Below are 26,253 nucleotides of genomic sequence, written 5' to 3' on the forward strand. Positions count from 1 at the left end.
TTGATCTTTTGAAATGTTTTGCTTTAAACATTATCTTAATGGGCATCTCATCATATTAAAGCATCAGTGGAGGAAAACAGAGCTACTTCTCCTGTCAGAAAACTTCCAAAATATATGAACTCTTCTAAAAAGTTTGGTTAGATATAGGCACTTCTACTCCATAGTGATAGGATTGTTCCCAAAAGGTTCCCTGAGGAACTACTAAGAACAAATTCTATCTAGTGTTTTCTGAGACGACGAAGTGATTTCAGCCACTGAATTAGGGCTGTAAGTGTATGGGAAGAACTCCAAAGCTTCCATATGCTCCATATTTCCTTGGCTGTAAACTGTACAGCTGAGGGTATATTCTTCTGCAAATTTCTGTTGAGTAAGGGAACATGATACCTGAAATTCCAGAAGAAAATACATTCTGATGTGTTTATTTTAACAGTAAATATAACAGTTAGTTAAAAAGCAAACATTTTCTTTTTTAAAGTGATAGTTTAAGCTAAACTATGACAAGCGTTATAAAGGAACAAGCCTGGGGACTCCTTATCCAGATGGTCGTGCTAAATGATACAAATAATCATGTTAACTTACTAAGACATTACTTACAAAGAATGATGTAATGACTAATGACAGTGTACTTTCTGATGTTTGTTTGTTTGTTTTTCCCAAATTCAATGGCCTTTAATACAATTTACTTAGAATGTTTGGTAGTACGGCTTTTATGGGTGTGGATGGATGGAGAGGAGGTTCTTATTTGATTTTTATTCTATTTGGCTTTGCATTTGATGGATTCCATCTGAAGCACTCTTTTTCCATAACAAGAATAGTATGGCTAGTTACGGTGCTTTGGAAAATTCATATTTTTAAGCTGAATGGCAATTAGCACCTTCTTATTTTAGGACTTCTGTAATATTTCTTTTACCTTTGTACGTTGCCTTGTAGCTATTATCTCACTGTTTAATATTGCATTTGATGTCTTACCTAGGCCTTTTCTGCCTTGCAACTCAAACATCAGGTGTTTGTGATTTCTGTAGGTCACTTCAATGTTACATTCATACTGCATTCTTTCAGGCAATCTGTGCTTTGAACAGAAGCAGCAATTTGTAGTTTCCTTCTGTACCTTTAGTTTCATTTCTTTCATTTTATATTGCTTTATTGGGCTTCCCAGACAGCTTTTCATGTCTTAAAGTTTTCTTGGAGGATCAGCACTTCATTTTTTATAATCATGTTGTGAACTGTAGAGGGACCAGGATTACCATACAACTAAAGAAACATGGTATTTCTCTTTACCAATGGCATAAATGTAAATGGGTGTAGCGGTGACTTGAAGAAAAGCACTATACCAAAAGAAAACATTTCTTGAATCAGAGGAGCAATCCAAATAAGAAGTTGTGGAGAGCAAACGGTAGTTTAAGCAGCATAAACTTCTGTCTGTGGCGTTTCTGAAAAGAGTCAATAATCTGTAATCCAAGAACTAGTGGACTGTTTTTTCTGCATTGCCCAACTATTCCATCCACTGTCTGCCAACTTCTGTAGTTCTTCATCTTTTGACCAATGTAGGTAAATATTGTAGATGGATGTGTATCTGTGATGCATAGATATTAAATTGAATTACCAGCAAAATACTTCTCAGTATGCAGGATTAGCACTATGTCGCCATTTAGCAGATGGGATTAGCACTGTTCTAATCATTCCTCTGAATGACGATGTGTATGTCTGGTTTGTTCTGATGGCTGGTCAGGGTCAGGATGAATAGCCGTGTTATCTGCTTTTCACCCTGTGTACATGGCATATGTGGCCACTAAATTACCCCCAAAGCATTCTGTGCTAAGAGCTGAGAGTGCGGGTAATTGTTTTCCAAACCAACAGAAAAAGCTAAAAGAAAAGATATTGCTCTCAAACTAGTCTATTTATTATTCTATTAAAGGTAACAAATATGTTAATCTTCAGTGAACTCTAATGGAAACCCTTTCCAAATATCTGATATGATATTTCCACTAAGAATTACCATTACCTTGAACATTATCAAGGCAAAATGAACCCATCATTCCTTAGAGGAATTTACATAAAAATGAAGCTATTCCACCCCCATGTTGTAAGTAATACAGTAATCTACTCTTTATACTCCCTTGGCTTTTTAAGCTTTTTCAGGAGTGTTGTACAATACAATACACTTGATTTAAATAAACTGGTTCTTGATAAAAACGAGGAGTCTAGTGGAGCATTTCTGTAATTGTATGAGGTCAGAATAACGGGCAGAACATTCTGCACAGGAAAACTGGCATAATTCCATTGATTTCAGTACAGATTTATGAATTAATACCAAAATTCAGCAGCTGTAGACGTAAGTCTCAGCAGGCCCGGATGTGAATTCTGGACATGTTGGTGTTAATAGCTTCATTTAGCTTTAAACAGATAAAAAACAATGGGAGTTTGATCCTTCCCAAGCAGGAACGGAGGATTTCAGCCACAATAAATTTTTTCCATCCAGGGGAGGTGCAAAATTTTTAATATACATTTAACGTACTTTCTGTCTACCCCTAAACAGTGACAAAAGTATTCCAAGCAATTCAGGAGAGAAGCAAAACAGAAAGAAGTAGTTAACTGATTTATAAATGTCTTAACGTGCTGAATATTCTAGTGAACCAAAGCAGGAATTTAATTTTAATGCTTTTCAACTGAGAAATGTTGCAAAAAATGCCACCTATGGGAAAAAAAAAAAAAACAACTGTCAAATCAGGGTTTTCAGATCAATAAAAAAGTCACCTTTTAAACCTTGATGTCGTTTGCTCGCTTTTAGATATGTGAATAAAGGTGACAGAATACCAACATGGTATAGCTGAACTCTGTGAAGAATCGCTATCACTAATAGTTAGTAGGAAGCGTCAGTGGAGAAAGATGTAACTCAGCTACAAATCTGCCTGGAGAAGGGCTTCCCCAGAGCTTTACTACTACAAATCTGCCTGTGTGTACAGATGATGGGATCAGGGAAAGACATTGCAAAATGCAGATGGAAAAGGTCAATATTTTTCAAAATTATTATTATTATTATTTTAATGTTTGTTTGTTTGTTTGTTTATTTATTTACTTTGGCACCCTCCCTGTGCATTGTTCTTTAGAGCAGCATCTGCATTAAGGGTAGGAGGCAGTTGATAAGCACAGTGTCCTGGAGGAGTGGTGCTCCTGAGCTGCAGCTGCTGCTCACCAGGGTAGGTGCTGAATTGACAGATATAGACCAAATGTGACTGCACTGTGCAAAGCTGTAATTTAGATACAGCTCTCTCTAGTAATGACATCTTGGGGTTGGCAATGAAAGAATATAGTCCTGATAGTTTCACTCCCTACATCCAGATTTGGATCTAATAGCAACAGAAGCTTTGCTGTGGAATAAGTGAGCTGTTAAAATCACAAATTAATTCATGTGTAAAAGTGCCCTTTCCTAAGGCACTTTGTTTGATGACAATGATAATACAACTTTGTATTATGGTGGTAATACTTTGCATTTCCTTGGCATCTTTCATCTCAGGATTTCAAAGTGCTTCACGAACGTAATGAATCATGCCTCACGACACCCTTGTACAGGAGATGAATGACAAGTCTCATTATAATTGCTTTGTTATGGAGACAGATTTTTAGCATTTGTATTTAATGGAGTTACGGTATTTTGCTTGTTGAGAAGGCAGTATGTAAGTTTTTAGTATATTGGCAAGTCCATTGATTCTTTAGACAGAGTGTCATTTTAATTTAGATTACAAGGTATTCTTTTCTTTCTGTGATATGGATCATCATTCTGTAGATTCTTGTATGGTTAAGAACGTGATTAGATTTGCTTCTCGTTCTTTCCACTTGCCACTGCTTAGCATTTCCCAACATTTCCAAAAAATGCATTGGACATTTCCTTGTGTTGGACACAAATCCTTCACCTTTAGCAAGAAGCCATGTATAACTCTTCTACACACTAAAATTAGGTTGTTGGGGGTTTTTTGGTTGTTGATGTTTGTTGTGGTTGTTTTGTTTTTGGTTGTTTTTTTTTTTTTCCCAAATCTTAGCCATCACCAGAGACCCTTCTATTTTTTGTTTGTTTGAGCTAATAGCCCTAAACACCCACCAGCCTATTGAAAGTTTTTTCTCTGTTTTGCATAACTGTTTCTTTAATTGAGGTGAACCTGTATTTTTGACACATAGATTGAATCTATTTGATTTTTTTCTGACTCTGCCTTATGAAGATTAGGAAACAATGAAATACTTTTGTTTTCCCTTACAGATCTATGTTATGTAATGATGAGTAACATTATACATTTTTCTGTTTATTTTCAACTATTTCAATAATTTTCTAGTTACTTAACAATTAAAAAACCCCAATTATCTAACTTTCTGTCTTCATCATTGAGATACATAGGTTTTCAAATACGTGCCTTCAAGGACTTTGATTACAATACAATATTTTGATGACCAATGAGGCTTAGCTGTTATTCTACCCAGAAAATGGATAATGGTGTGATAACATTGCTATTTTTAACATCATGCTGCTATTAATAGAGCTCTACTTAACCATCTCTATCAATCATCAGATGTCATGTAAACTGCACCATGAATAGATTGAAATTTGTGCTCAGACTTGATTTGTGTCATTATAAAAGTTTGTTTTTACACATTTAAACTGCTGTCTTTTCAAGTGTCATTTACTTTTACATATCTAATATGTATGAAGATTGATAAAAATATTCTGGCTTTTTTTTCAGGAATATGTAAATAATAAAAAGATCTTTACTCTGGATATATTATCATGAGAACCCATCCATAAATTCCTCAAGAACAAACTCATGAAAATATTATGAAACCATTGAACTTCATAATTTGAAAGTTCAGTGGAATATTTTTGAGCACATCATTATCTCACTAACTGATGGAACCACTCTTAGTTGTTCTCATAAAACTTCCTTAAACTGAGTAGTAAACTAATTTTTCCATACTGTAGGCTGAATGAAGCAGCTTAAACATTTGGCTTTTCTTGTTTAAATGAAACTTGCAGATTATTTTTACAAGAGAAGTAAGTGCTGCACTCTGCTCAGAGGACATTGCAGCTAGATTTGAGGCATTTAGATTTGGAAAGAAAGATTTTAGCTACATTTCATTTTGTTTTTCAGTTAGAAATAACATTTTGGATCGTGTGTAAAATACATGAAAGCAACATATTGTCTTTCCTAAAATGCTTTCCTTCCCCACTTCCTCTCAATCAAGTCTGCACGCTGGATTTAATGGCAGTTTACCTATGGTTTGTTGTTAAAAATTCGATTTAGTATTTTGACTAATAAAAAAATTAAACTTCAAGTGAATCTATTACAGAAATAAACATTCTAAACCATAGATAATTGAAACAGGTGAGCAAAAAAGGGCATGTGAATTAATGCCAAGTTAGACAAAGCACAGACTATTTTGTGCTGAAAAGAAATATTCTTTCTGTTAATTGGTTGTTTAGTTGGATTTTTACAAAAGCTGAAGTGCCAAGTGCTCTGAAAGGTGACTCTTCAAATAGCAAAGATTGAGTGTCAAGAGTGCTGTTTGATTTTGGACAATGAGATGAAGTGCATATAGACTATATAACTTCAAGCTACAGAGACTTAAGAATACTATACTGCAAAAATAATTTGTATTTAATGGACTATTCAGAAGTGTCATGTGGGACATGTTTCTATACCTGGTAATATATATATTTAATAATGAATAAAAAACTACGAATATTTTATTTCCTAGTGACAACTTTGTTTCTGGAGAATGAAGTTATGTTGACATTTGAATACTTTATGTGATCTTTTAGGCAGGTTCTACAGCCTCAATGCCTGATTTCAGGATGTAATTTCTCTAGGCAATAGAACATAAGCTATTTTACCCTGTGTGTGCATTTTATTTCAGAAAAGCTGTCACATAATTGTATGAAATGTGAATTAGAGCACTGTTGCCTCGTATTGTCCAAATACTGAAAAATCACTTCTCAATTACAGATGTTTTCTTTAAGACTTTTTTTCTCATCTAAATTTAAGGGTAATAGAATTTGGAGACATCTTCATATTACACCACTGTGTATTGCTGCACACTTAATGTAAAATGTCTAAATGTAGTTCAGATTATTTAGAACTGTTTTCTTAGTATCTTTAAAATCTTAAAATTTCAGTTAGTGCAGTATATCTCTGAAGAGGATGATTTACAGTGCTTGATTTTCAAGGTTAGAGATGCAAAAAATGTGTTTCTCTATGTGGATGTTATTCAATACTTTTGTACATGTAATCATCATAATTGTACTCAGAAAGCATATGTTTATTTGCCCAACTTCATGATTATTCATACATGCATGCATAGGCATACTGAATGGACACATGACTAAAAATTGCATGTTGGGTTTGGGAATGTGGCGTTAACCTCTTATCAAAATCTGTTATCTATAGATCAGCACCAGAACAGAATTCACGGTTTGTTAATCAGTTCTTTGGGATTCTCACTTATTGAGGAAAATTTATCAGATGAGCCTATGACTTTCAGAGCAAAAGATGGGTTTTGTGTCTTCTTATGCCAGATGAGAAATTAATTTGGGTGAAATGAAAATCATCCTCTGCCTCAAGAATTACAGGTTAGATTGTTACGCTCATCTCACTGATGCTCTTAAAGTATGCTGCAAGTGACAGCATGAGAGCACAGATGTGTAAGAAAAAATAAATTTTCCATTAAATTCTACAGGAATATGATTTGAATTAATGAAAGAAAGCAGGATGAAGGATTTTTTTTTTTTTTTATGTCATTAGAATTAATATTCAGATGTGAAAGTGCTGAATTCAGTCATGGGTCCGGTAAGAAGCAAAATAATTCAGATCTGTCTTCTGAGCTGATTAAAATCATGTGAACAAGAATTAGGTATCTGACGCTTTCAAGGATGAGAGCAAAGTTACTGAAATACATATACCCATGCTTTAAAGCTGAGCTCAAAGTTTTACTGAATGAGTAGCTAAAAGAATAATGGAAACCTCTCCAATAACTGTAATGGAATGAATCCAGCTACACAGACATACTCTCACAGATACCCACGGAGTTCCCTTCCGCTTGCTTGCAGACGTACACATTCCGTTATGCTCTTCCATGATACTCAGCTTCTCTGCCAACTTTCAGGTCCTTAAAACAGGTTCTTTTGGCAGCTGCAAATGCTCTTATCAGCAACTGCATTTGAAATTTATCCAGCTCTCAGACAGTAGTAAAATCTTGCAAATTGAAAATCCTTGGATCTCCTGGGATATCACTGTTTAAGATCATGTTTAATCTCCTTTTAATATCCCCTCAGCAGTTTGATCCTGATCTCACAGTGATGTAAATTCAGCTGTCTTGAAGCCAATGTAAAACCTAAGAAAACCAATGTTGTTATTTAGGAATTATAACACGAGAACAAAATCTGGAATAGCAATGTTTTATCTCATGGACATTGAAAGCAGAAAATGTATGAAACGCATAGCCTTGCTTCTTCATCTTTATTAGCCAAAAAGGTTTGTTTGATTTCTTTGAGTTTGGTATGAAGATAATTATATTAATAATTAATCAGCTATATTCTCTAGCTTCTTTATCTGTTCTTTATTTTGCAGTTCTTTGTTTTGCAATTCTCCTTTAGCCACTTTGTTAACTTTTCAACAAAGCAGGTACAGACATCGTAAAGAAATAGTATTAATTTAATTATATGAATGAAAGAAAAAAAAATCTTACTTTTTTTCTGTACGTTTAGGAAACTCAACCATTTTGGCATATTTGCAGCCACCACTACTTCAATTTTATTATTAAAATTAGAAGGTTACTGTGGTCCATGGATCCAATCTCTTTGAAAATATGTGAACACTTGTATCTCTTGGGGAAATAAGGATATTATTTATCAACACTGTTTTTGATTTACCGAAAGCAGTGCCAAGTTTCACTGTCAAGCTCAATAAATAAATAAATAAAAGCCTGGCCAGATAATATAATACCAAGTTCTTTATGCATGTCATCATAAAAATCGAGCTGTGTAGCCAGGACTCCATTCACAGAAGAACAGATAGACTTCACAGGGATAGGTGAATATTAAAATCCAAGGAATCTAACTGGCTCGTTTTACTTGTACATATGTTCCTTTAATTTTATACAAATCATGGTCCAACTGAGTGCCATATGTTGGAAAACGTGGCGGGCAGCAATGGGAGATAACATTGACTTCTGTCTGAAATGCTACAGAAGGCATCCACTTTCCAAGAAGATGCTTAGAAAAGACAAGAAGTGTCAGTATAATAGCTGCATCTCTAAAAGCAGAAAACAGCTACAGAGAACCTTGAGCAGGTTACTGCACTGGAGAGACTTGCAGGTACTGCTTTCCATGGAAATGAGTTCATCTAGATGCTAAACAGTTTAGTGAGGGCTACTTGCGCATTCTTAGACCACAGCAGCGGAAAATGGAGAAAGATGAGACTTTCTCTGTGTATGTATCATGGAAATGAAATCATTTTCCATGGATTAAGGGCTCTGCAGATCCAGAACATCTGTAATTTTCTGTGATACTTCTAGGAATGAGTCCCTGAGATGTGTTAAATTGTATGAAATGCTTATGTGAAGCATTTCTTTGTGTTCTATAACCTGAACTCAGGCTGAAGAGGCCTAGTCCACATAGAAATTTGCATTAGTTTCATTATTAACACTGTAGTTTTTCTTCCTTTGTTGATTGCATGTATTGAATTTTCAGATTTCAGGAGTATGTTTTACTTCTAGTTATATTTGACAGTGTGGCAGCATAGTTTGAGCATGTTTTCCACAACGTGTTAACAACCACAATATTTCACTGGGAAAAACCTGACATTGTTTGATGTTTTAAGCATCTGTGTTAATCTACCTTCTGATTTTGAAAAATGGAAGGTAAACAGTAAGACATCTCAGATATTGAATCAACAGAAGATTTGTGTTATTTTTTCCCTCAAAAAATAGAAAAACATCACCAAACGTACAAAACAAATCAAACAGAAGGATCAAATGACCAGTCAACTAACATATATTATAAAAAGTTGTGTTTCTCGTTGGTGTCTTTATAGAATACACCTGGGATAGAAATCTTGTATTTTAAATATGGAAACATCAAAAATTAAATGGATACCCAAAATAAAATATAAGTTGCATAAGAATTGTTTATATTAATTTCCATGACCATTGCAGCAATCTCATCCCTGTAAAAGTGGTAGCATATTTGTAGTGGCTGTTGGCCATGTGGATGTGCAGTGGATCTGTGTGATGAGTTGATAGTAGTGCAGCTGTAGATGAGCCCACACATGTCTTCTCATCAGTGTGTGCTGGTTGCTCAGTGCATAAAAACAGCTTGTTCAGCCCTATCCCATGTGTGGATGCTGCGAAGCTGCTGGGCCTGATCCAGAGCTTGCTGAGGTCAAAGCAAAGCCATCCATGACTTCTGTAGTTATTATCTGTAGGGACGTGCCCTATCAAGATCTCCCTTCTCGTGTTCCTCCAGATTTTTAACGCAAATGTTTGTACTGATTTCTAACAGACGTCTAAAGGAGACAATTTTTTTCTTAGAAGTTTGTTAGGTTAGTTATCTGGATATCAATTAAAGATAAATGTAAGTCTGAGATTCCTGAAGAAGAACCTATCATTTTCAAATATGGCTATGATCACCTCTAAGTATGTAATTTATAACCCTTGACCTACTTGTATATGAAACAAAAAATGCTGTGCAATATTTTTTTTTTTATGTCATCAGGAAATTTATAAAAATATATTACCAGGCTCTTCAAATAATTACCTGAATTCAAGCAAAATGATACTTATTATGCATAGGATTTTCAAAAAAATTATGCTCTTGTACTTAGCAATCAATGAGATTTTAAACCACATGGCAGGTTTATAGTAAAACAGTGACATTTCATTTTTCAGCAAGTCTAATAACTGAGATTGTTTTCCTGTTTTGTGATTGATTATTGTGTGAATCATCTAATGTTTTTAGTTATGACTCATCTGACAAACTGTAAAGTCTAGTTATATTTTTATCTTCTGATATAAGCAATATTAAAAAATTATAATCTTCTGGACTTTAAATAGTCAAGCAAATCTATATTTCTTTTTATAACATTTTTATTCACTTCAGCTCATTTGAGAGAAATGACAGTATTTTTCAGTAGCAGATAGATGTTAATGCAGTGATAGCATATCACTTGGTTCAGTGTTGTATGTGGCATAAACTAGAATTTATGGCTAGAGGTTTATCATTTTGTCATTATTTTGCTATTCTATATACAACAGCTCAATTTATAATTGTTTACTGAAATCTTGCAGTCGTGATAGTGATTGATCTCCTGGATCTGTGCTACACGGCCATTCATATACTGGTGTAAAAATGCTTTGATTATGGCCTTGTATGGATAGATAAGTAGCTTCTGACTCATAGTACCTGGAAGAGCATGGGGATATACACAAAAATCACAAATAAAAATCTGGAATACGTGAGGCACATGCTGGGCAAGATTGACTATCTCAAGCTGCGGGCATTAAATGAAGAAAGATCTTTGTGCTAGATAAGCATGACTGCCTGGTGTTTGTCAGTACGGAAGGGTTAGCAGCTGAGATTACAGGGACATCATTCTCTCTTAAATCTTCTTGGACACAGTTTGGACTATTTGCAAACTGATGTTAGATATATCCAATATACATGAAAAGGTATTCATAGCAGAGAAGAAATGCATTCTAACAAATGTGTATTGCTTGGACAAAACACAGGAAAGTGGAAAAAAGTGCAGAATTATGAAGAATGTGCATTTTTTTCGTATGTTTTGAAAGAACCATAATCACTGATCTCACATTCTTTGCAAAACAAGTGATACTCAGAAATGGAATTAAAAGACTTAATTACAACCAATTATTTAACCATGTTATATTTTACTATCAAGTGACGAGTGTTGAAGCTGTGCAGGTAGATGTAGTGATTTTTTTTCCAACTTGTTTTCTAATAGAATAAATTATATAAGCTATCTTCTCCATTAAAACCAGAAGCTGAATAGAGGAATTTATTTGAAGTCCTCATCCTTCTTGACAACCCATTCAGACAGTGCCATATGCACAGGTGTGTGTACATACACACATGTATAAAAATGCATTTCTTTTTTTTGATGTGCAGTGCCAGAAATAAATGAGCCTGAAGTTCCTAACTAAATAATACCTTGATTAAGTGAGAAATCTAATTTTCTGATCTGTATTTCTAAAAACCCATTAGTGAAAGCCACTGATACATCACAATGTTTATGAAGTTTTTCTGACTTACCATTCGAGCCCTTTTTCCTCCCTCTGAATACTTCTATGCCGTAATTTTGGGGTGCTAGGTTGTAACTGTAAATATTCTATCGTTCAGATCTGCATTGGTCAGCAGACTCTGTGTGTGTAGTAGTTTTAAATTTAACGTCTTTATTAATACTATTCTTTGATAATGTTTTTCAGTGCTGTACAAACAACCCATCTGGAGCTTGATCCTGGATTGAACCTGCTCTGTAACCCAAGGAAACTAAAAGGCTTTTTTGGATGCCCTTGGAAATTTCCTGAGCTTGACACACCTCTTCACAACACAACAGGTAACTAGTCCAGTCCTGCCTGGTCTTACGTACATTGCAGCAGAGCTGAGGAAGTGGCACAATGCCCAGGATGCTATGGCAGTTTCTAAAACTGATCAAAATAGTCCCAAAATATCCTCAGGGCTGTTCAGGGTAAGATGGTCTCAAAGTTCAGAGAATGATAGAAATGTCTAATTGTGTATGCTCAGTACCTGCCAAACCACTTCCTTAGATTTTGTACAACAAGGGAGCTCCTCTCATCAAGGTCTTAATAAAACCAGACCTATCTTTAAAAGATCTCTGAAAACTGGAGGAAAATGGACTTTTCTTCTACTGCAGCTTGAACGAATTTGGATTCAGTTTTGCTGTCTTTGATGGATAGACACGTTGTTATCCTGTGGCCCATGTCTGGCCACTTGAGTTTGACTGAAAATGAGGAATTTTATCTTCATTATGAAGGTGAGTTAAAATGTGGAATGCCATCAGACCAGACTCTATCAGTAGTTTAAAGGAAAGAAAAGGAAAGTTTCTTTTGCTCTGGTACAGGAATGAGGCCTTTTCTTGCAGTAGACAGATAAAGGCAATAACCAAACTCCAAATTTGGATTTGGATATGCCATCAATCCTGCTTGATATGTCATCAATCCTGCTTGTGAGAGTTCTGTCCTGAGTACCACTTGGAATAGGTGATTCAAGCTGATGATTTCTCTATGGAGCTGGTGCGTTGAAAGGAAGGTCCATGTGTACATCTGGAATGAAAACAAAACAAAACTATGGAGCACCCATTTGTATTTCCATAGTTCGCTGGCTCTTCCTACTTCAAAATCCCCTTTTCTTTCCAGGTTTCAGTGCTTCAAGGAATATGCTGGTATATTGTTATCTTTGTGGAGATAGCTTCTTTATCTGTTGTTTTGCACTTTTTTTTTTTTTTTGGTGTTTTTGCCTTTGTTTTAACCTTTCCCAAGGATATCAGAACGTAACAATACTTTGTTGTTATAACAACAATATTCTTATATTTCCACAAGGAAGAGGTTTTTATTAAAAACAAAACAAAACAAAAAAAAAACAAAAACAAAAAACAAAACAACAAAAAACCCACACAAAAATACAGCTTTAGATAATGGTTGTTTTGAACTGTACATTCTATAAGATGCACATTTTGTAAGTTACATTCATCTTTTGCATACTTGTGTTCTCAGTGTGCTAGTACTGTGGCTTTCATTAGTTTTCCTTCTTTTAGGGTCACTAGGAAGATTTTTTTCCTATCTCCTTCAGTCCTGCTTTATGTATTTTCACGTAGGAAGCAAATTTTGCTTTGTTTCTGAATTTGAAGGACGTTTGGAACAAACACGTTGTTTAGTCTATGGAATATCTTTTACTATGACTCTTTTCTATACTTCTTTTTCACCGTCTCTCTTCTTCCTGAACTCCCAGCTCCTGCTGCTAGCAATATGCCCTTTAAAATCTCAAATACTTTCCAAGCGAGAAGAAAAGTGAAGGAAATTACAGGTCTTTTGAAGGTAGTTGAAGTCATATGGGAAAACAGCTTGTAGGGCCTGGAAAAAGAGGGTCAAAACATGGAAAGAAGAGTCTTCTTTCACATTTATTGTGTTGGTGTGCCTAAGGTATTCAGTAAATGAGACGCTGATGAAATCTTTTGAACTGTGGAAGGCTTATTGGACTTCCATTTCTGAAGTTCACAGTTCAAGGTTTTCCATATGAATTCTAATACAAATGCTCAGCTTAAACTTACGATACACCTGCTTATGTGTATTTCATGAACTCAGCTGCAGTGTTTCCAAGAACAATGATTCAATTAGCAGAAGTGCATGTACCCCTTCAGATACTGAGGAAGCAAACCAGCTAGCTTATTTTGAAATGATAAATGAGTTAACTTACCAAACAATGAGCAGGAATTTAACTTCAGATTCTGTAAGCCCACAGTAGGTAAAGGAATCTTTTTTTTTTTAGGTTTCGCAGATCTGTTATCACAGATGTTCTTAACCTAAATATATGGATATCCAAAAATAGGTACTGTTTAAAATATGTATAAACTTCCTTTATTTATGTCTAACACTGATTGCATTTTGCTACCAGGTTTCAAGCATCTGTAAGTGGTAACTGCAGACCTTCCTGTACACCCCTGCTGCTCTGCCATGACTTCTAGGGCGGCAGGATAGCTGAGGCCTGCTTTTTGTTCCACATGTAAATGTTTTGTAAAGACAGGTGGTGATTGTATTTGGAAGGATTTCCCATTTTAAGCTGGGTTTATTCTGATACTGTCCACAATGAATTTACATTGGCTGCGACATGACCTTCATAAAGGTAGTATCTAGCCTAAGGCTTTACAGGTGAAGAGTTACTAGTCAGGAGAAATGGTCTGCAAACACAGAACTTTGCAATAGTTTATCCTCTTTTCCTCACCTTTATGTGTGATAGGAATGACAAGGCACGACTTGGGCAGTCTGTGAAGTTCTCTGTTTATCACGTTGTGAGTGCGCACTTGAGCACTGGGCTGCTAGAACTTCAGCTGTGTATTTCTGCGGATGTTCCTGGTTACCCCTTCCTCCCTGCCTGTTTCTCTTTATGTGAACTGCTGTCACGTCTTGTGCAAGGACTCTGCAGTTGTTTTCCTGAAATTATGGCAGGGTTGTTGCCTGAATATAATCTATAGTCAAGGGAATATGGTGAATGTCCTCATCTATCAGCACCACATATTGGTTTTGGTTTGACGACTTCTTTCTTCTTCTGTATCTAACATAAAAAGCAGGACTCATCTCATCTAACTTCAGATGGTTGTAGGAAGGTTTCCAATGTAAGCTAGTGGTTGAGAACTTTCAGTGTATAGAGAGTGGTATCTCCAGCTAGTGGCCCAATCTGGATAGAGGGACTTCTTACTGACATTACGTACAATTCTAATTATTAACGTAGTCAGAATTGAAACTCAGCAGAGTGGTGCAAACACACAGATTTCAGTAGGAGTTCTGCGTTAATTGTGCAGATAGGACCTTCCATCCATAGGTCCTATAAGAAGATGGACAAATAAAAGAAAAATAATATTTGATCTGGTTAGCTTAATTCTGAGATTTTAGTGCAGAAAGAAGAGAGGAAACTCGAGGCACTCACCAGATCAGATGTTACTGCCCTCATTTGTTAACATGCCTCCTCAAATGGAATTAATGAAACCTTCCATTATAGATCAATACGCTCTTTGACTAGAGAATATTATGGGTACCTATTGTATATGCTTAATTAGATTGAAATTGCTTTCACATTTCCTTTATATCCAAAAAAAAACCCTGATTTCAGCAGTTTGAAAAAGGGAATTACAAAAGTCATCCCCTCCACTGTGCTGCTGAAGCCAGCAGGAGAAGGGAAAAAGGGAAAATTCTTCAGCCAACTGCCCAGCCCTGGGCTTCAGTGAAGTGGTGATTTTGGCAGCCCCAGCAGCAGAGCTGTGCTAAGTAGAGCTGCTGCATTGTGCCCATAAAGAAAACAAATGGTAATTCTCATATTATTGTCACAGGAGACTGATGACACACTGAAGTCAATAGGTTTGGGCTGGGATTGTATGAAACTATTTTGAGATGTTTCCCTTCCTCTCATGTTTTCTCTCCAAAACCAATTTCTTAACAAACTGTTCTAAATTAGTGTGCATCACCTCTCTTCCTCAGCTACTTCTCCTCAAAAACTTTCTCAAATGCTATTCTTTTCATGCTTTATTTCTCGATAGTAATTTATTACTCTTCACATTTCCTATCAAAAACCACTTGTTCCCTGGAGCTGGTTCTCTTACCACCACAGCTTTTTTCCTATCCAAATAAAGCCTTTAGTACTTCAGTATCAGTTAATTAGCTGTCTGGTTACCTCACGCTCTCAGCTCAGCCCAGGGTATTTCTGGTGTTTCCAGTGCCAGCCCCAAGCTCTGAGCTCCCTGCAGCATCTGCTGTCCCTGTGGCTGGTGGGCACCATGCTCAGGGCCTGGATGTCAGGGCACCCCAGGCTTCCTCAGGATGCAGGCAGGCCCTGCTTCCTCCGTGGGATGAACTGGGAACTCTCAGCATCTCTCTGAAGCAAATGGTAGCTTTAATTCTCAATCCCCAGCCCTGCAGACAGGAGGAAGCTGCTGCTCCTTCCCCAGGGCTGACACCAGGCCCTGGTGCTTGCTGCTTGCTGGGCTGAGTTCAGTGCCTGCCGGCCTCCCTGGGATGCATTGTTTATCAGCTTCTCTCCTTCCAAATTCTTTGTTTGTACAGTGGGAGCTTTTTGTGCCAGTTTTTTTTTTTTTTTTCTTTGCCTGGAGTTATTGGCAGAGCTAATTAACCACAGCATATAAAAGCCTTGTTCTTCAGGGCTGAGCAGTGCGATCGCGGAGCAGTGCTGCCTGGTGGCGTGGGGGATGAGCGGGCGGGCAGGCGGGCTGCCTGAGGACAGGCAGATTCTTTTCACAGAGGTGCACCTGGCCATTTCCAGACTGATTCTCGATGGGCTGTGTGTGCATCACATCCCTCCCTGCGCTGTGTTGAGCCTCCGAGTGAGCGGACCTCGGTGCCGTGAGGGAGCTGAGCACGTCTCGCAGGCCGGTGTGTGCCTGTGTGGTGGCGGGGCGGGGGGTGGCTGTGGTGCCGCTGGGTTGGCACAGGGCGTCTGCCACACAGGAGCCGAGCGGCTCTGCCCCACCTGGGCAGCGTGCCCCGAGATTTACCTTCGTCTAAGGAAGGGATGGCTCACCCCTGAGGGCTCTGGGCTGCGCAGGCTGAGATCTTCCATGTGTAGAAAAAGCTTGGGAAAGTTTTATTTTTTTCCTGGAGAAATGTGTAATTATGTGAGGAAACGCGAGTGCGTTCAGCACACGGCGCTCCTGCTGCTCGTCCACCTGAGGTGCTTTATGTCCGTGTCGAGGTGTGTCCGGGCAGCAGAGCCCCGTGATGTCGGCCGTGCCCAGGGCTCTGCGTGGGCTCGGGCCCACCCGCGGAGGCGCTGCCGTGGGGTGGTCCCGAGCCGTCCGCAGAGGGGTGGAGGCACGGTTGGGAAGGGGCACGTCCCGTCGGCACAGCGGGGTGGGCGGCCCCGTCCCCTCGTGGACGCGCGTGGGTGCCCGCGAGGCCGAGAGCAGCCGAGCAGAGCCGTGCGCGCGTGTGTGGGCTCCGCAGCCCCTCTCCCCCAGCTGCGCTTCTCCCGTCGCGGGCACTCCGGGGCGCGGCCCCTGGGCGGGCTCGGGGGTTCGCTTCCCTCTGGGCTGGGGGGAAGGGAGAAGGAAATAGAGAAGAAGCAACAGCCTCCAGCTTCTCCCTTCCTCTCATCTCGCTTCGCTCCCCCTTGCTCCTTCTCTCTCCCTCCCTCTCCTCTTTCCTCACCCCTTTCCCCTCCCTCCCTCTTTCTAATTCCTGCCACTAGCTCGGAGCCTCATTCAGCAGCCGCTGCCGGTGGAGTGTAATAGGCTGAAGATGCTGCCGCCTCTGCTCGGCGTCTAGTTGTGAATGGGACTTGCCTCCTCTCCCCCTCCTCCGGAGGTGGCCCCGGGAAGCCTCCAGCCCCGCTGGACGCGCAGGTAGGCACTGCCCGGAGCCGCGGGAGCAGCGCGGAGCCGCGTCGGTTTGGCGGAGCGAACGGGCGGCCGCGGGAGCGCTGCTCTCCCGTAGCGCGCAGCAACAGCAGCAGCACCGGGCGGGAGGATGCGTGCGTGTCCGCGCGTGGGTGCGCAGCAAACTTAACGGCAGCAGCGCGGGGCCGGGCGGGCAGGTGTGTGCGGGGAGCGCGGAGGGGCCCGAGGGTTCCGCAGCCCCGGCGGGGAGAGAGCGAGCAGCGGCCGCCGTTGGGTTCTTGAGTGGTGGTTCCTTTCTTTCTCCTATTTTTTATTTTCTTATTTTTTTACTGTTCTCCTTGTTTCCACATCTTGCCCGGGGGGGGGACTGGAAGGGGAAGGGCGAGCGTTTGTCTGTGTTACAATGTTCCTCCGGATAAGCAGATAGTGAAAGCTCCGGACTGCAAATCTTTTACTTGTGCTGTAGCTCCCAGGCATGAAATGGATATGCAGAAATTAGGAGTGCATGAAATGAAGGGATAGTCTATCCAGAATGAACGAGGGAAAGACTTTGATTTATATCTTTCTCCTTTTAGTGTCTTTTTAATTTGCTTGCTAGCTTTGAAACGCATTACTATTCACAAGGTACCAAAATGGTATCTGCCTCTAACACACGGGCTGGTGCAGAAAGCATCAGACTCCTGGGTGAGACGTGCGTGAGCACATCCCCAAGAAAGGCAAAATAGATCGGGCTGTGGGTCCTCATAAATACCATTAAGTTTCAGAATAAAAGTGCTTCCTGTGCAGTCCTTGGGGAGCGCATATAGCAGTCTGACATCATGATACAAATGCCTTTACCTCCTATAGAAGCCCCCCCCCCCCCCCCCCCCCCCCCTTTATTGTCTACTCTTTTAAATATTCATCTGCTGAGGAGAGAACCGGTATATGCGAGGAGATCTTTGTACCGTTGCTACAAAGGACGGAGTGGCTGTGTAACACAGTATTTACCTACTGAGATATCTGTGACAAAGGAACCTCTTTAGCAAATGAGGTCACTAATTCAGAAATTGGCCTTTTATAAAAGAGAATGCTCATTTCTCCTTTTGCATTCCTGCGAGTAGTAACTCCCTGGGAAAGACTTTCTTCCTGTTGATTTGTGATGGCGATACAGACCGTGCAGCCTCTAATAAGAAATTACATATTTTTAATTCTTTAATTATGAAACTGTTGAGTGAGAAAAGCACAGATTCAGAAGGAGGGAAGCAACTACTCAGACGTTACTGAATGTCTGTCTGCCTCTTTCCCCCTTCCCTTGCTTGCTTCAGTGTTTCCAAAGTCTGTGTGATTTCTCCAGGTAGGGATTTTGTTCTCTTTTTTCCACACTGGCTGCCCTATATCAATACATGAATTTACTTCTAATGTGGAAGTTCTGCAATAATTAATCTGGCATCTGCCTCAGTTCTGTCCACTGAGGTTTGAAACACAAATCGATGGCTGTACTCAGTCCTTTGGATGATTTTGTACGGAGAGGTATACGCAAGTACATAGGAGTGGAATTGCACATGCTTGCTTATGAACAGCATTTTCATTGCAGAGCAGTGCAAATCGTGTTGTTGGGAGATAGGCAGTGAGAATGAAGAGGAGAAGATCTAGTTTTGGGCTTCAGACCTCAACACATGTTTTATAGCATATGTCTTTGTCTACCACACTACGGAAAACAGAAGTTTCTGACTGTACTTCTAAAGCACTTCTCCTTCCTCTTGAGGGAGAATGGCAAAATAAAGTTACAGAACAAAGAGCTACATCTTCAGTAAAAGAACCGGGCATTTTTGAGGGAAGTTACCTGCCTTTCTCCTGCAGATTCTTGTTCTTAGGCCCTGGAATGGGACTCTTTCATTTATTTATTTAATGGTTTATTTATTTATTTCCCTCAGCTTTGCACTAGAACATCGGGGAGTTGGCATGATGTTACTTAGAGACTTCTCTACATCGGCTTCAACTTTGCTAACGTTTTAAGTGTTGTCTGTCCATAAGAAATCACCAAGCATGAGATTACTTCATTAGCAGGAAAGCTGTTAGGATAGGGCACATCAAGAGATAAGTTGTTGCAATTTATCATCGGTAGTTTCAGAAGGAAATATGCGTGGAAACGGATGGCTGAGGGACAGAGCAACCAAATCGAATCTTCTTTTGCATAACAATGTGGGGAAACTGCAAAGATGAGAACAATTTTTGCGAGCCATCTGATAAAACGCTTTATAATACATCACATGGTTCCAGCTTCAATTCATATACCATTTTAACAACGTTTTGATGCATTTGGTTTAGTTTGGGTGAAGTTCAGATTTCCAGGAGTTGGAGACTGAAATTTTTCCTTTCTGCAAACGCTGCAGCAAGGCGTGCATTAGGTAACAGATTGCCACAATGATCCCAGAAGGTATTTCCAGCACAGACACCATAGAAATCTGAAGCAACTTCAGACTTAATGCTTGTGTCTGCTCCTCCTGGGTGAACCCCTTTGGATGACTCTGAATCCATTTTGTGAGCTGGACGTTTTGCAAAATATCTTCAGTGTGTGAGAAACAGAGGTCTCATCTGGAACCAATTAATCCGGAGCCATTCAGCAGCATACTTCCTAGACGTTTTACGTCTTGAGTTTTTCTGTTAGCATTTAAAGCTAACAATCCATACATAGTTTCCTGTGCTGTACCCACTTGAAATGGCACTTTTTTCATGGTCCCTTTGTTGGGTCCAACCCAAAGGTTAAGGAAATAGAGGGAGGTGGCCATAGGCTTCGGGATAGCTTGGATCTTGGTCTTAAGAGGACTTACTTTGTGATTAAGTCCTGGAGTTTGTGACGTGGAATTTATTTTTTATTTCCTCTCTCATCAGTTTAGGAACGTTGTAGTCATGTCGTTCTAACGCTCTTCAGTGGTACGTGAGGACAAAACGTAGCCCTGTGTTTGATTACGGAATACTTACAGCCCGTGAGACCGCCGACTCCTGTAAGGATGCCGAATTTCCAAACCCGTTCGTTTTCCTTCCTCGCTCAGGGAAGGACTTTAAAGCCATCTGACCACGGCCGGCGGATGCCGCAGCGGCGCGCGGTGCCCGGCGGAGGGGCAGCGCCGGCGGATGGGGCCGGACGGGCACCAGAGGGCGCTGTCGCTCCGCGCTCGCACCGCCGCCGCCGCGCTCCGGGCGCCTGAAAGGCGTTTTGTTACCGCCGGCGGCGGCGGCCCTCCCGGGGGAGCCGGGATTCAATCTCGCTGCGGTTCGGGCTAATGCTCAGGCAGTTTGTCAGGATTAACATCTTTCTAGTCGGTGGATCGCGTTACCTTCGGCGTCGCGTTACCACCTTGGCGCTCACTACAAAGTTTAGGGCCGGTGTAAGCTGAGATTGTCGGAGGAGCGCCGCAGCCGCAGTCTGGGTCTGACACAAACGGCGGCGGTCCTCCCGGCACAGCGGTTTGTAAGGGATTTGCTGTCTCGTCCTCCCTTTGACAAAGACGATGTCAGTTCCTGCTATGCCAAGGGCAGGAGTATAAAGGTAGAAATAATGATGTGGTGAAACCAAAAAAATGTTTCTCAGAAATATTGCCAGTGCTTGGGATATCCCATAACGATGTCTTGGAGATAAGAAGGACATAGCAGGCTGAATTGGTCTTGTTTTACCTGTACACATCTTGGTCAGTGGAGCTTACAATGGAAGAACAGGACAGGAGGTTGCTCAGATCATTTCCCCAAATCCCGCAGCACCTTGAAACAGAAAAGATGAACAGTAGCTGTTACAGCCCATCGTTGCAAATGCTGACTGAAAACAGCACGCGCAATGGTGTAGATTTTAAGTGATTGCAGAGTTGAAAGGATTCTCGTTTCCAGCTGTCCTGTTCTCACGTTCCTCCCTAGACACCCATGCTGGGGTAGGGGCAGAACATGGGCTGCACGGGGCTTTGGTCTGACTCACAGCAATCACATTCCCGTGTATTAGAAAGACAACCTACACGTAATGGAGTGCAGAATTCTGTAGCATTATATCATATCCATTTGGGCAGATACGCAACCACAGAACTGATTGTGTCTGGTAGAAGTAGTTGTGCATGACTTTGATGCCAAAAATGGGGAACTTGATGTCGTAGGAGTGGTACCATTCTCTGTCAAGCACCTCCCCTACGAGGACAGGCTGAGGGAGCTGGACTTATTCAGCCTGGAGAAGAGAAGGCTGCAGGGTGACCTCATTACAGCCTTTCAGTACCTGAAGGGAGCCTATAAACAGGAAGGGAGTAAACTCTTTGAAAGGGTAGATAACAGCAGGACAAAGGGGAACAGTTTTAAGTTGAAAGAGGGAAGATTTAGGTTGGATGTTAGGGGGAAGTTCCTTACCAGGACAGTGGTGAGGTGCTGGAACAGCTGCCCAGAGAGGTTGTGCGTGCCCTGTCCCTGGAGGTGTTCAAGGCCAGGTTGGATGGGGCCCTGGGCAACCTGGTCTAGTAAATGGGGAGGTTGGTGGCCCTGCCCCACAGGGGGGTTGGAGATTCATGATCCTTGAGGTCCCTTCCAACCCAGGCCATTCTGTGATTCTGTGATTTGGGATTTTAGTTATGAATTATCTTATAGTGGCAACTCTTGATGATAGTGTGTTAATAACTACTGTGCTGGAAATGAGTACTCCTTTTCTGAGGAGCCTGGTGTTGCAAAGAGCAGCCCAAGAACTGTTAGCTGCCCGTTCTCTGAGCTGAGCTCCAAGGCTGGAAGCACCCTTTATGCTGTTAGATGCACTCAAGGTGGTGGAAAAGTTAGAGCTGCCCTCCAGAGTACATTACACACAGCTGGGACCGTAGCAGTGCCTCACAAGCCAGCAGGAGTTCAGAGACAAGTATGTGGAGCAGCCAGCCTGCTGCTGAGAGTGCCTTTGGGGAGGGAGACATTATGGCTAATTTTGCCTGACAGAGGCATAAGGCCTTCTTCCATAACTGCTTGGGTGGTGCGGTGGCTTTCAGACATCTCAGCACCACTGAGCTCTGCTGGCTCCAGGAGCCATGATTTAGTTCTTCAATTTTAAAGTGCTGGCTTAAGCAAATTCTAAGGGGGTTTTGTGTTTTGTTGTTTTTGGTGTTTTGTTTTTTTTTTTTCCTCCAGAGTTTGGCAATGAGTAAGAGCCCTTTCCCTTCTGAAACAGCGAGGGTTCATCAGAATTCTTAATTGTAATGCAATGGCAGGCAGAGTTGGAGTAGCAGAAATCAATGTAAATGGATTAAAAGAAAAGGACCGAGTGACTGAGTACAAAGGAAGAGCCAGGTTTTTCCAGAGTGATTGGTGAACGAAGCTGCAATAAGCTTCCAAGTAGAATTTACTATTATAATAATGTTCAAATAGTCCATCAACAGATAAACAGGACCCACATTATAGACAAACTGACGTGAAATTCAGCTGTGGATCACAAAGTCTTATAAAGCAGACAAAACTGAACAGAACTTCGAGACGTGAATGTAAGCAGTAGGAAATACCTCTCTTCCATTTATGTGTGTTGGTATGGCCTGACACAGTTCTGCTGAACTCCCAGTGATTACTCGGAGACACAGGCCCATGTACACAAAGACCAGAGTGATGTGCTGGAGGAATTACATTCAATAACCCTTTAACTCACAGAATTTTCATGTCTGTGAGGTTTTGGTGGGCCCAGGAGTTTAGGTCTCTCCTATTCCAGCTTTGTGCAGTGCTATTAGTGCAAGTTTCCCTGCTTTACCAGTGTGCATCACTGCTGCTCTGTAGTCTGAAAACAGCCTGGCTTGAATGGTTGTGCTCAGTTTGGTTTCTCACTTCTATCCTCATGCAAGCAAGTAGGATAGAAATGCAGTTTATGGGTACACTTGGCAGCTCCTGTTCCTTTTCACATGAGCTCCATGCTAGCTTGGTAGGCAAAAAAGTTCCTTAATGTCCTTAATATTGAAGAGCTGTTTCTTCTGCACTGCATTTCAGTAGTCTTCGTTTTATGCAGAGTTATCATCAGATATTCCATTAGAAAGTTTTACATTTAAGGTTAAACTGATAGCATAGAAACTCTGGTTCAACATAAAATTTTATCCCAGTGAGGCTGCTGATATATATTTTAAAATAAAATAAAACTTCAGAAACATATTAATTGGTCTCAGTGGTTAAGTTAAATAGTTAAATACATGCATACATATCATTCTGCCAAGGATAAGTCATTAGTTCAATATAAACCAGAAATGATAGCTCTATTTGAATCAGGAGACTAAACCCTATTTCCATTAATGCTAACTGTTTTATTAATACATGCATGTGTCGGCATTGAGTCATAAATTTAAATGGTCTGTCCCTTCTTGATTTAAAGTAATTATCTCAAAGATCTTGGCTGCTGAATGAGTAACTGTAACTGTGTTACTTTTATCTTTTATCAACTAACCATTTTTTTTTCCCTTTGTATGTAGACACTGTCACGCAAAGAGTTTGTGCAAAGTTGGATAGCACTTAATAATGCAATATTGGAAACAAAACTATAAGTATATACCAGAATGCCTATAACTGTACCCGCCGTTATACAAGCATCCTTGGATCTTTTGAGCTCTTTAGTCTCATAGCCTTGAGTACATACATACAATTTGTGTGCACTTTATGCACACATATTTTCATTTCATGTTTATTTTAATTAATTTGTTGTGTTTTACTAGCGAATTTTAATTGAAGCAATAGGTTAAGAAATGGAGCCTTTAAATTGTTTGCAAACAGTGACATTCAACAAGTTTATACCTAAATTTTGGAATTAATAATTTAATCTGAGGTAAATCTTGAAGGAAATATAGGACTTCAAATGGCATTTAACACATAAAAAGAACAACTGGTCTCATTAGCATTAGAAAATGCACTTGAACTTTTAGGATTAGATATTGCCCTTTTCAGAGCAGTGATTCCGAAAGGCAGCCTTTAATTTTGGAAGAATTGACCAAATATTGACTGTAGTTATGTGTTCCCAAGTACCGTTCAGTTCATTTTAGTTCACCAATCAAAACAAGATGTTAAGGTATATCTTTATTACGGGGTACTTTCTAATCAGAGCAGACGTGTTTGTAAGCTTTCTCTGAGAAGTGACCAGTATTAAAACAGCTGAGTGCTGCTCGGTTGATTGAATATGTGCAGTACAGTGATCAAAGCCTCCTGTTTCATGCTGCAGCCATCACTGTTAACTGTAGAGATGACCACTCTGATGACGCTGACAAATTACTCAACTTTTATCCAGTGCAAACAGTGAGCAGATATATTTAAAGATAGCTTTTCCTCGCCATTCTCTTTCAGCATGTTGGCTTGCAACTGGAAATTCAGTGAAGATCTTTAATAATGTCAGTGAACGTTATTGTTCATTCAGCTTTTCGAACCCAATTTCTTCCAGACGTAAGAGGTTCCAACATTTTGAAAAGCAGTTGAATGATAATTCTGTTTGGGGCCCTGATTCCAATAGAAAACTTTGTCCATTGCTGATTGTTGCCTTTTTATTTGTTCCGGTTATAGCCGGTATAGCTCAGAGTATGGCTGATTAGTATGCATTTCAATTCTTTTTAGCATGGTGGCAATTTACATAGCATTTCTTTTTTCTAAAGCAGGAATGAAACATAGCAGACACTGGCATTTAGATACAAACAATTTATCATTTACATACAAAAGGGCTGATTAGGTAACAAGACAAGTGACTGGAGTTCAGATTTAGGATGGTCATTACAGTTCTTTCTGTCCTTAAAATTGTCGATTTCACAACATTGGTATGAAAAAATCAGGTTCACAAACTGTAAGTATGTAGCCAAGTTCCTAGTATTAAATTTAACACTGCTTATAGATCTCTAGCGTGTGGTTTTCCATGGAGCCATCTTTGGCTATATCCTTGTAGTGAAGTCAGTTTGAGATGATTCCTTCCTCAGTTATGTTCCCAGTTCACAGTTCACTGACCTGTGCAAAGGTGATTTGAAGACTTTCACAGCTAATTGAGACCTCTGCACGATGTAGGTTAAAACAAAACATGTCCAGTAGTTAAGGTTACTGTCTATATGACCTTGGTGAGATCGAGTCTGTGCTCCTCAGCAATGGTGCTGTGCTCCTGGTTTCTCAGGTTCCTGTGTCATCTCCTTGAGTTTATTGATCTTGCTTATGTTTAGATGATATTTCTTGTGCCTCGCTTTATTAGCTTCCGCTCCCTCTTTACAGCATGAAATCAAATACTCAGTGAACTTCTAACCTTCAGACATTCCCACTTTACCCTGCTTTTCCATCGCTTCACTTTTATTTGGTACAGTGGACTCTGCTTTTCTAGTGTTGTTTTTTCCCCATATTGCTCCTTTGCTCAACCAACTCCACTTATCCTCAAACCAAATGTGAAGAAAGCTGCCTCTGATTGACTGGGTCAGGCTAACCCAACACTTACCTTCTCCAGTCTTGTAGTTATTATCTGGTTACATTACTTAGGTTTTTTTAATCCATATGCAGATATATGCCAAACTACTGAAAGAAGTTAGATATGATAAAAACTAACTCTCAATATCTTCAGTGGCTTCCTGTATGTTTACTTCACTTCCAACCAAACTCCACCATTGAACAAGGTGATAATGGTGCCATCTAAGCAGTGTTAAAGGGATCTCATGAAAAATGAAATGGCATCCAGCCTTTCTGCTTCAATAGAGCATTTATATACACTATGCAGATGTTATAACTAAGATATGATAAATTCAACTGAAAAAGGAAGCACCAAGATTTACTCCATGCTACAGCAATGTGCTGTGTTTGTATGGCCTTACAAATCAGTCAGTGGCTGCTGGCCTAGTTTTTAATAAGAGAAATCGAAGTGCACTCACTGAAAATCACAAGTAGAATTGCAGAAGTCTGTTCTTTTATTTTGAAAGACATGGAGCTGACATTGAGTACCACCTTACTCTGACCTTCAGTATGTATTTATCATTGAGAAAGCTACAGAAGTGTCCACTTTACTTAATATGTGCTCAGAATTTTGTTTTTATTGTTAGTGATTTCTGTGATATGTTTTAACTATGTATTCGTCATTTATACTTTGCTGGTTAAGATTATGTCTGGTCATTATGAAGCAAAGCAGAGAAACTATATGAGTCTATGAAGTCAT

General features: G+C 39.9%; 1 protein-coding gene across 7 annotated transcripts in view; it reads left to right on the forward strand.

Moving 5' to 3' along the window:
• CDH11 (cadherin 11) overlaps window positions 1–26,253 on the forward strand; it is a 271,884-nt gene that overhangs the window by 175,718 nt on the left and 69,913 nt on the right. For 3 of the 7 annotated variants that reach the window (XM_046899483.1, XM_046899477.1, XM_046899481.1), the window contains exon 4: window positions 11,482–11,612. The gene's annotated coding sequence lies outside the window, so the exon portion shown is untranslated. Of the gene's footprint in view, window positions 1–11,481; window positions 11,613–16,998; window positions 17,333–26,253 lie in introns of those variants that run through there. The other 4 variants (XM_046899479.1, NM_001004371.2, XM_046899480.1 and 1 more) reach the window with 2 other exon arrangements.

This window comes from Gallus gallus, chromosome 11 (genome assembly GCF_016699485.2).
Source record: "Gallus gallus isolate bGalGal1 chromosome 11, bGalGal1.mat.broiler.GRCg7b, whole genome shotgun sequence".
Taxonomy (NCBI): domain Eukaryota; kingdom Metazoa; phylum Chordata; class Aves; order Galliformes; family Phasianidae; genus Gallus; species Gallus gallus.